Raw genomic sequence first — 11,734 nt, forward strand, 5'->3', positions numbered from 1 at the left:
AATCTGATAAATTGCCTCAAGGGATGTCACTTGAACCTCTTTGGGCGAAAGACTACGAGTTTTAAAATAAAAACATTTCGAAATGGGGTTCGAAATGTTGTGGAGTTATAAAGAAGTGAGCGATACAGACCTCCGTATCCCCCTCCTCTGCTTGAAGTCGACTCGAGGCTTGAGGCTATATTAGCTGCTACTAGAATAATATGAATCTGGGACTGAACTGTTGGAGGTCAAGTTGCATTAGGACCAGATCTTTACGAGGAAGAACAATATGTGGAATCAAAAATCACATTTTCGATATCCCTTTTCACTCCATTATGAGACAATGTTAAGGAAGTGCAACGCTAAATTGTTGGAATACTCTTTTAATGACATGTCAAAAAGCCTGTGGAGAAACCCCATGTTTAATTGAATTGAAAGAAGAATACTTCTCATTTTAACACATTTTGTTTGTTTTGTTTGTTTGTGTATTTTATTCAGTCAATCAAATCAAATACAATACAATATTATCCTATATAATATACAAAAGAGAAAGACTGAAAAGGTATAGGTAGAAGCAAAACATGCTTATAAATTCCTATCCTAAATTGAAATCAAAATAAATCAGAACATTTATATTAAAAAAATAATAAAAAAATAAAAACAACAACAAACAAAATTAAAAAAATATATATATTTATATATACTAACACATACATCTTCCATATTAATATGTTTTTAATTACATTTATAACTCAAGAATTGTTTTATAAATAATTCCCTTGAAAACCAAAAAGGAGTTCACCATTCTTACATCCATTTCAACATTATTCCATAATTGGAATTCTACAACAGAAATACATCTTCTTTTAATCCCTTTTTTAGCCTTTAGTACCGTGAACTTACAAACATCTCTCAAATCATATTTACACTCATGTATTGAAAATAAACTTTGTACACAGTCTGGCAGTGACTTTGCTTTAGCTCTGTACATTGTCTGCATTATTTTATAATCAACCAAATCATTAAATTTCATAACACGTGATCTGTAAAACAAAGGGTTTGTGTGCTCATAGTAGCTGACATTATTCATAATGCGTATCGCACGTTTTTGTAACACAACTGTTGAATTTTAATCATTTTGCAATGCATGCCATATTCATTTGTTTTTTAAAACAAGTCTTATGCTATTTGTTAACCTCTTCTCCATCTGCTAAAGAAACTGTGGGTATTTTTGGTTTAAAAGGGAAATTCTGGTTACAGAATGAGGGATTATGTAAAGGCAGATTGGCAGAAACTGAAAAAAAGGATTAATTGAAGATGTGTATCTATTTTTATCTACTTGTGGGTGGAGGAATGCAATCAACATAGCATCATCTCATAGATTTTCCAAATTCCCTAAGTAGAGTACACGCAGACTCAAAGGCATGGCCGTAACAATACAAGGCAAGAAGAACATGCTGTTGTAGATATGGTGTTTGACTAAAAAGAATAGGAGAAACGGTCTTGAATGTTTTGCTTTTTGTCATTGCTTTGTTATCAGATATGCGTGTTGTTCCTGAATAACCAACATCTGCCACCATGAACTTTGGATTTGTTCTAAGCCTCCTGGCAGGTGAGTCCGGTTGCATTGCCGTAACTCAGGGGTGCTCACACTTTTTCAGCATGCGAGCTACTTATTATGTGACCAAGTCAAGGCGATCGACCGACGGGGGGTGCTAGTGAGAGTCGCGCGCGAGCCGAGAAGGATTGTTGACGGGGGGTGCTAGTGAGAGTCGCGCGCGAGCCGAGAAGGATTGTTGACGGGGGGGGGGTGCTAGTGAGAGTCGCGCGCGAGCCGAGAAGGATTGTTGACGGGGGGTGCTAGTGACTTTTTTTTTGCTCCGTCCCAATGCGCGCAAACCGGTGTCGGAGCTCTGCAGCGCACGAGACGGCGGGCAGAGGACTGTTAACGCGACACGTAGAGACAGAAATGACATGCTGCTGCTGTAATGTGGCGCTATAGAGAAAGTGACAGGGGGGCGGGCCAAATTTTTTTAATGTCATGCGATCTACCATACAACGCCGCGATCGACTGGCAGGTCGCCGCGATCGACCGGTCGATCGCGATCGACGTATTGAGCACCCCTGCCGTAACTGTTCCATGACATGTGTACCTCTAGTCTATTAATAGCTAAACAAACGTCCTCCAAACTTTAAACTATATACATGTCTTATATTGTCACACTACAGACTTGAATCCAGCTCTCATTATTTTTACTTATCTTTTCACTTTTTATGCAAGAGCGTGGATGATACCACAGCTAATGTGAACATTAGAGGATCAAACCTAATTTGTTACTGTTAATTAATTGATATGAAACTATCTGTATTTTGCTCTCAAGCAGTTCTCTGCCCCCCTCATGTCTGGACCACAAAATCTCCTGAGATTCCTGCAATTAACACCAGGAAAGGATCTCAGCCGTTCAGGGAACAAACAAAACAATTGGACAAACCAACAACTTCAACCATGGAATCGAATGAATTGACTTCAACAGTGGTAACAACATTAAGCTCCAATAGTAAAACGGAAACCGTAGGAGCTTCAATAGTGGTAAATGTAACTGGAGTCAAAGGAATAACATCAGACGCGAAGGAGGAAATAAATACCACATCAACAAAGGGAAGTACAAGTCAAGCGTCTAAGGCCACAGATGTCACAGATAACAGCATGCCAACCAGCATTCCACAGTTATCACAAACAGGTCCTACCGTAACACCTATGCAGACATTCCAAGACACATCCGATATAGTGGAGTCAAATTTAACTTCTGACATATTTAACAACATATCTGGGACGGTGTCCTCACCATCAGGAACTTCAGCAGAAGCTGCGACATCTGGAACAACCAAATCAGAGACTTCAAAAACATCAGCAACATTTACAACAGAGCAACTCACAGCAGCAAAACTGACTGAGGAGTCAACTGCAATTCACAGCCCATCAACACATAGTGCATCAGTGATTTCTACCACACAAAGTACACCAGCTATGAACACAGCAATTACAACACAAACAGGAGCAACTGTGGAAACAGTGTCTACAACTCCATCAACAACATATATTCCACTCACAATAAAATCACCAACAACACAAACACAAAGTACAACTTTAACCAAACCATCAGAAACTTCAGCAGAAGTTGCGTCATCTGCAACAACCAAATCAGAGACTTCACAAACATCAACAACAGCATCAATAACAACTGAGCTGACCACGGCTGCAAAACAAACTTACGACTCAACTGCAATCTACAACCCATCAACACATAGTGGATCAATCACTACAAAAACACAAACTACTCCATTTATGCCAATAACACAAACAACACAAACTGTGTCAACAACCATACCAACGCAATCTATTCCGGCCACAATAGAATCCTCAACTACAGCAACACAGAGTACAGCAATTGTTATTTCACCACCAACAACACAAACACAATTTACGGTGGGAACCACAACATCAGAAACTTCAGAAGAAGCTTCACTGTCTGGTACAACCAAATCAGAGACTACACAAACATCAACTTCAACATCAATAACAACTGAGCTGACCACAGCTGCAAAACAAACCTCTGAATCAACGGCAATCTACAATCCATCAACACATAGTGGATCAGTGATTTCAACCACACAAAGTACACCAGCTATGAACACAGCAATTACAACACAAACAGGAGCAACTGTGGAAACAGTGTCCACAACTACATCAACAACATATACTCCATTGACAACAGAATCACCAACAACACAAACACAAAGTACAGTTTTAACCACACCATCAGCAACTTCAGCAGAAGTTGCGTCATCTGTAACAACCAAATCAGAGACTTCACAAACATCAACAACAGCATCAATAACAACTGAGCTGACCACGGCTGCAAAACAAACCTCTGAATCAACGTCAATTCACAGCACATCAACACATAGTGCATCAGTGATTTCAACCTCACAAAGTACATCAGCGATGAACACAGCAATTACAACACAAACAGGAGCAACTGTGGAAACAGTGTCCACAACTCCATCAACAACAAATATTCCATTGACAACAGAATCACCAACAACACAAACACAAAGTACAGTTTTAACCACAACATCAGAAACTTCAGAAGAAGCTTCACTGTCTGGAACAATCAAATCAGAGACTTCACAAACATCAGCAACATTTAGAACAGATCAACTCACAGCAACAAAACCAACTGAGGAGTCAACGGCAATTCACAGCCCATCAACACATAGTGCATCAGTGATTTCTACCACACAAAGTACACCACCTATGAACACAGCAGTTACAACACAAACAGGAGCAATAACAACCAATCAGACACTTTCACAAACATCACAACAATTTTACAACAGAGCAACTCACAGCAAACAAAACAGACTGAGGAGTCAACGGCACCACCATCAACACATAGTGCATCAGTGATTTCTACCACACAAAGTACACCACCTATGAACACAGCAGTTACAACACAAACAGGAGCAACTGTGGAAACAGTGTCCACAACTCCATCAACAACATATATTCCATTGACAACAGAATCACCAACAACACAAACACAAAGTACAACTTTAACCAAACCATCAGAAACTTCAGCAGAAGTTGCGTCATCTGTAACAACCAAATCAGACACTTCACAAACATCAACAACAGCATCAATAACAACTGAGCTGACCACGGCTGCAAAACAAACTTCTGAATCAACGGCAATCTACAACCCATCAACACATAGTGGATCAATCACTACAAAAACACAAACTACTCCATTTATGCCAATAACACAAACAACACAAACTGTGTCAACAACCATACCAACGCAATCTATCAAATATTCAACTACAGCAACACAGAGTACAGCAATTGTTATTTCAGCACCAACAACACAAACACAATTTACGGTGGGAACCACAACATCAGAAACTTCAGAAGAAGCTTCACTGTCTGGAACAACCAAATCAGAGACTACACAAACATCAACTTCAACATCAATAACAACTGAGCTGACCACGGCTGCAAAACAAACCTCTGAATCAACGGCAATCTACAATCCATCAACACATAGTGGATCAGTGATTTCAACCACACAAAGTACACCAGCTATGAACACAGCAATTACAACACAAACAGGAGCAACTGTGGAAACAGTGTCCACAACTACATCAACAACATATATTCCATTGACAACAGAATCACCAACAACACAAACACAAAGTACAGTTTTAACCACAACATCAGCAACTTCAGCAGAAGCTTCACTGTCTGGAACAACCAAATCAGAGACTTCACCAACATCAACAACATTTACAACAGAGCAACTCACAGCAGCAAAACAAAGTGAGGAGTCAACTGCAATTCACAGCCCATCAACACATAGTGCATCAGTGATTTCTACCACACAAAGTACACCAGCTATGAACACAGCAGTTACAACACAAACAGGAGCAACTGTGGAAACAGTGTCCACAACTCCATCAACAACATATATTCCACTCACAATAAAAACACCAACAACACCAACACAAAGTACAACTTTAACCAAACCATCAGAAACTTCAGCAGAAGCTGCGACATCTAGAACAACCAAATCAGAGACTTCAAAAACATCAGCAACATTTACAACAGAGCAACTCACAGCAGCAAAACTGACTGAGGAGTCAACTGCAATTCACAGCCCATCAACACATAATGCATCATTGATTTCAACCACACAAAGTAAACCAGCTATGAACACAACAATTACAACACAAACAGGAGCAACTGTGGAAACAGTGTCTACAACTCCATCAACAACATATATTCCACTCACAATAAAATCACCAACAACACAAACACAAAGTACAACTTTAACCAAACCATCAGAAACTTCAGCAGAAGCTGCGTCATCTGTAACAACCAAATCAGAGACTTCACAAACATCAGCAACATTTACAACAGAGCAACTCACAGCAACAAAACAGACTGAGGAGTCAACGGCAATTCACAGCACATCAACACATAGTGCATCAGTGATTTCAACCACACAAAGTACACCACCTATGAACACAGCAATTACATCACAAACAGGAGCAACTGTGGAAACAGTGTCCACAACTTCATCAACAACAAAGATTCCATTGACAACAGAATCACCAACAACACAAACACAAAGTACAGTTTTAACCACAACAGCAGCAACTTCAGCAGAAGCTTCACTGTCTGGAACAACCAAATCAGAGACTTCACAAACATCAGCAACATTTACAACAGAGCAACTCACAGCAACAAAACCAACTGAGGAGTCAACTGCAATTCACAGCCCATCAACACATAGTGCATCAGTGATTTCAACCACACAAAGTACACCACCTATGAACACAGCAATTACATCACAAACAGGAGCAACTGTGGAAACAGTGTCCACAACTTCATCAACAACAAATATTCCATTGACAACAGAATCACCAACAACACAAACACAAAGTACAGTTTTAACCACAACATCAGCAACTTCAGCAGAAGCTTCACTGTCTGGAACAACCAAATCAGAGACTTCACAAACATCAGCAACATTTACAACAGAGCAACTCACAGCAACAAAACCAACTGAGGAGTCAACTGCAATTCACAGCCCATCAACACATAGTGCATCAGTGATTTCAACCACACAAAGTACACCAGCTATGAACACAGCAATTACAACACGAACAGGAGCAACTGTGGAAACAGTGTCTACAACTCCATCAACAACAAATATTCCATTGACAACAGAGTCACCAACAACACAAACACAAAGTACAGTTTTAACCACACCATCAGCAACTTCAGCAGAAGTTGCGTCATCTGTAACAACCAAATCAGAGACTTCACAAACATCAACAACAGCATCAATAACAACTGAGCTGACCACGGCTGCAAAACAAACCTCTGAATCAACGTCAATTCACAGCACATCAACACATAGTGCATCAGTGATTTCAACCACACAAAGTACACCAGTGATGAACACAGCAATTACAACACAAACAGGAGCAACTGTGGAAACAGTGTCTACAACTCCATCAACAACAAATATTCCACTCACAATAAAAACACTAACAACACCAATACAAAGTACAACTTTAACCACACCATCAGAAACTTCAGCAGAAGTTGCGTCATCTGCAACAACCAAATCAGAGACTTCACAAACATCAACAACAGCATCAATAACAACTGAGCTGACCACGGCTGCAAAACAAACTTACGACTCAACGGCAATCTACAATCCATCAACACATAGTGGATCAATCACTACAAAAACACAAACTACTCCATTTATGCCAATAACACAAACAACACAAACTGTGTCAACAACCATACCAACACAATCTATTCCGGCTACAATAGAATCCTCAACTACAGCAACACAGAGTACAGCAATAGTTATTTCACCACCAACAACACAAACACAATTTACGGTGGGAACCACAACATCAGAAACTTCAGAAGAAGCTTCACTGTCTGGAACAATCAAATCAGAGACTATACAAACATCAGCAACATTTACAACAGAGCAACTCACAGCAACAAAACCAACTGAGGAGTCAACGGCAATTCACAACCCAACAACACATAGTGCATCAGTGATTTCTACCACACAAAGTACACCAGCTATGATCACAGCAATTACAACACAAACAGGAGCAACTGTGGAAACAGTGTCCACAACTCCATCAACAACAAATATTCCATTGACAACAGAATCACCAACAACACAAACACAATTTACGGTTGTAACCACAACATCAGCAACTTCAGCAGAAGCTGCGACATCTGTAACAACCAAATCAGTGATTTCAACCAGTACACCACCTCTGGACACAGCAATTACAACACAAACAAGAGCAATGGAGGAAACAGTGTCCACAGTAAATTCACTTCAGACCGACCAGACTACAAATGTCGGAGGAACCGTGATGCCTGTATCAACAGATGGGACACCTACCCAAAGTCTAGGAACTCCTATTGATGAAAATAACACTTTAACGGTTACGCCAACGAACATGTCAACTTTGCTATCCAGCTACATGCCATCACCTGGACTTGCAACTCAAACCACATCATCCAACTCACAACAAACGGTGACCGTTATGACAGAAGTGGCCACGGACTCAAGTTCACTTCTGCCTTGGTCATTTCCCCCGGATGCATCAACTCTAAATCCTGCTAAAGCCAACACAACACAGCAGCAAGCTGATCCTAACTCTGCTCCCTTATCTGGAGGAAATACAGTATTTTTCAAATATAGCCCCAACATTGCTGCTGTGAGGCCCCTTGACTTTGATTACCCAACTGTGATATGGACCATATTCCAAGTTTCGGGTGCTGTCATTGCCGACTCTGAAGAGATAAATGAGCCAGATCAGAACAACACAAATTAGGTAATTATAAACATTTTTATGGAGTAGTTTAACATGTTGGGAAACACATTTCTTTCTTTTCAATGAGAATAATAATATCACTCTCACACTTGTAATGCTACAGCCTGCAGACGATGAGCTTAACATAAAGAATGGCTATGTCCAACGGTAAAAAAAATCAGCCTAATTGACGTCAAGTGATACTTAGTGCTTTAGAGGTGCATGTAGCAGACAGCAAACTTCAGTTCTGAAATGTCAGGCCAATGTATTAGTTCCTAAACGTCATTATTTTTAATCGCCAGCAGAGTATGACTCCTCTGGTTGCAAAAATAAGTTATATTGTATAAAAGTCTATAAATGATCCTACTCAGTAAACATTTATATACAGTTAATAGTCTCAATTGTAAGTTTCAAGTTCAATATAGCAAGAGTACATAATGGTCCCATTTAGAGTAAAATTGACTATGTATCAGGGTATCGTTTATAGTGCCCACCTTGTGACAGTTTATGGCTGGTAGGCTAATTGTGTTACCTTCGGACAGAATCTACTGGTTTCCACCATTTCCAGGTTTTTGCGAAACTCAGCCAACTGGTTGCTGGCTGTTGCTACATATTTAACTCTTCAGCATAATCCCCAAGATATTAAACGTTATCTTCACAGTCGGTGATATTAATCTATTCATATATTTCACTGTATATCTCTTGGAATAAAAGTGCAAGTAATGTGCTTAGTTCTTATGCCTACTACATCCACAAGCCTTTTCAAAAGCATGACCTGACAGATCGTAAATTATCTTTTCATTTCAATTTCACAGATTCCCACATTACCACCAGAAATGTGAATACTAGTAATTGGACTTGCATTTGTATTTCACTTTTTTACAGACTTAAAACATGCGATCCGGAGGAGCTGGGGATGAAACTGGCGATCATCCAATCTGAAGAAACTGATGGCTTGCAATATTTATTTTGAGTTTGACCGCCGACCGCCTGGACACACCCTCATTTATTATTTGCTGAAGAGGAATGTGTGCCAGCAATGATGGATTTCGCTAAAATACTTTCACATGCACATGAAACTCCCAAGAGACATGTTCCAACCTCTGCTAGATTGCATCCCAAAATAAGCGGATGTACATGACATCACTGATACGGTTTCTCACACTGAATGCTAGTTTTCTTAACTCAGCTGAACATTGATTATGCACAGCCAACCGCTAAGTAGCTAAAAGAAAGAAAGAAGAAATGTCGACTTTTATTTCTCCCCTTGGGGAAATTCTCCTCTGCATTGGACCCATCCTTAGTTATTAAGAAGCAGGGGGCTGTCGTGAAACACCTGGGGAGCAACTGTGGGTTCAGAGTCTTGCTTAAGGACACCTCGACATGCAACTATGGGAAGAGTGGGGATCGAACCGGGTACCTTGAGCTACAGGGGACCCCCCAAAAAAGGAAACACGGTAAATGTGAAGAAGACAGTGTGCAGCCACACGTATATGTATTACGCAGCACCCAATTCAATAGATGGTAATTGATGGCCAGATAACTTCTTCCAACATTTTTAAAATTGCTTTGGCCAGTTACACTCCCATGTGACTCTGTCTGTGTGTCCTTCTTTAAGGTCACACAAAATAATATTTAAAAAACATGTTAATTACAAATCTAACACGTACTTATATATTTGTTCTTTAACGATCTATTTCTTGGTATTTATTTGTCTTTGTCTTTGTTTCTGGGTTCCACTGCAAATTAATTTTCAGTTCAATTACTATTTTCAAAAAGTATTCTCATACTTTTATTTCAACATTGAGTTGTAATATTTTTAAAGGGATTTCTTATTTGACTCTGAAAATGTGCTTTCAGTTCTCACTTTATGTGCCATGATATCCATACAGTAGTTCTGACCTGCCACTCTAGATATATACCTGTTACTTTAACAAATACACAAGATGTGAGTCAAGTTTTTTCTCCAAGCTTTGTTTATTGATTTTATCATTTTGTTTTGGTGATCTTATGTGATCTTATCCACCTGCATAACTTGTGTTTTTTTTCTTTTTCTTCATAACCTATTGTTTATTTATATTGGTTATCTCCTGAAACCAATACTTTTAGGTAACTGCAATTAATAGCACTTGAAATAAATTAATTATTCATGCCTAGATGCTGTGTCGTGCCTTGTCTCTATGTTTTCTTTTTCTTTTCTTTTTGTGGGGACTTCGTATCCAGTACTATATGGCTAAAAAGCCACACAAAGCGGGTATCAGGTTATTAGAGGTGGGTGAATGGCTTGTAACTGATTTATAAATATGTATCCCAGTCCCTTCTCCACATTGAGGCATACAGTCATTAATTAAATACTGGTGGCGGATCAATCCTTTGTAAGCTGATAACCAAAACCCAGGTATCGGAATCAGGAGTGGAAAAGTCGGATCAGTGCATCCTTTATTTTAATATGTTTTTCGGACTACCTTGAATGAATATTTATTTAGGGGAAAAAAATAATATATATATATATATATATTATCATATATATATATACTAAACAGGAGATGTATGAACACTGTGAACACTGTTCTGGTTCAGTGCAGGTTGTACACAGAATGGTTGATGAAAAGTTAACAGAAAAACCAATTAACTAATTAATTAACTAGTTTGTTCAGAGTGACATCAGAGCTTCTCCACTGAGGTGATGGTTGATAGCTGCCGCTACTGCCCGGGCCTTATTATCGTTTTACACCTTGATTGATTTTGAAATCATTCTTTTTTTTTCTTTTTGTTGTTTTGTATCTTTGTCTAGAAAAGTAACTTAAAATAGTTCCTATGGGAAAGAAATGTCATGTGAGCAATGACCACCAACGAGCTACAGCATTAGCCATACTGACATTTGAAGATCAGACCACCACAAGAGTATTATTATTGCAATGGACTGAGGGACAAGTGTCATCCTGTTATTGTACAAGTAGAGTTGTTACAGGAAGAATTGTTACTTAAGAAAGGAGCAAGTTTTATATGGCAGCAATGGTCAGGGCATTTACTGAACTCATCAGTCAACCCTGTAAAACCAGTCAGTCATGGGCGCTGGGGTGGGGCACACATGAATCTATGAATCTACCTGGTGAGAGTGAGGTGGATGTGGTAGGGTATTGCATCTGTCCAGAGTTAGATTGATCCCATCTTGACATTGTTCAGCATTAAAGAATCTTTGTTTTCCTCTAGAGAACATGTGGGTGTCGCTGCTGTGAGCCTGTGTACTATTCACTAAAACATCGTACGTTTTCCTTACCAAGGGCGCTACATTGTATATATCCTGGAAAAACATCCCCATAATATTTAA

Source organism: Pseudoliparis swirei, chromosome 21 (genome assembly GCF_029220125.1).
Source record: "Pseudoliparis swirei isolate HS2019 ecotype Mariana Trench chromosome 21, NWPU_hadal_v1, whole genome shotgun sequence".
In the NCBI taxonomy this organism is placed as follows: Eukaryota; Metazoa; Chordata; class Actinopteri; order Perciformes; family Liparidae; genus Pseudoliparis; species Pseudoliparis swirei.